We start from the raw sequence: 888 nt of genomic DNA, 5'->3' as shown, positions 1-888 counted from the left end.
CACTATTATGTTTTTTTCTGTGCTAAATTTAACATTACTGGGGAGGAGAGCAACGCGACTAGAAGTGACAGCGGGAGAGGGCTAGTAGCTTCTCCTCTCCTCTGTCTCAGTGGAGACCGTCACAACTTAATTCGCTCTTTCAACAAAACAAAAAAAAAAGCTACGAAGGAAGCAGTAAATGGACTTACATATTTAAGACCTAACTAAATGTAATTTAAGACCTAACATGCGGCTAATGTAAAGCTAGCAGAGCTTGGAGAGTTAGTTATCTGGTTGCTAGGCGCACGCACGCACACAGGTCAGGAGCTGCCGTTGCCATGGCAATGTGAAAATCTGCCCAGAATTTGACTTCTACATGGCTTCAAACAACTGCAAATTGAGAAAACCGTTACTTCTTTTCAAAAACTGAAAAGACCGTGCCAGACACTGAAGCCAGAAGTTTCTACAGTCTCTATTTTATTCAGATATTCCTTAAAATGATTGAGGAAGCTCAGTGCGAAGACAGAGTGAGATTCTTTTGAAAAAAAAAAGACAATTACATTAGGTTTCAATGAGAGTGAGAGAGGTATTGCTGCCAGACTCGGCACCCCCGTTTAAATTTTGTGCAGACCCTGCCTGTCAAAGTTACATTTTATGAATCCCAACAACTATGTCTACATTTTCAGAAAGAATTATTTGTCTCCTTATTACGGTTTGGCCGTGAGCTCGAGTTAAAAATAAAAATAAAGGTTATTTTTTACTGCTTCACGCACTCTAGCCAACTGACGCTTTCACTCTAACTTTGAAGAAAAAGTGATTTGCACTCCTCCTTTGAGTGCTCACAGTTTGAAAAGTTTACATGTTATGTAAAAACAGTTCCTGTCTTTTTGAGAGAGCAGAAGTTTTCCT

Source organism: Seriola lalandi, unplaced genomic scaffold (assembly GCF_002814215.2).
Source record: "Seriola lalandi dorsalis isolate HSWRI2012SDOR001 ecotype SW California unplaced genomic scaffold, Sedor1 jcf7180002054959, whole genome shotgun sequence".
Taxonomy (NCBI): Eukaryota; Metazoa; Chordata; class Actinopteri; order Carangiformes; family Carangidae; genus Seriola; species Seriola lalandi.
The sequence above is the reverse complement of the archived record's forward strand: the minus strand, read 5'-3'. Positions refer to the sequence as shown.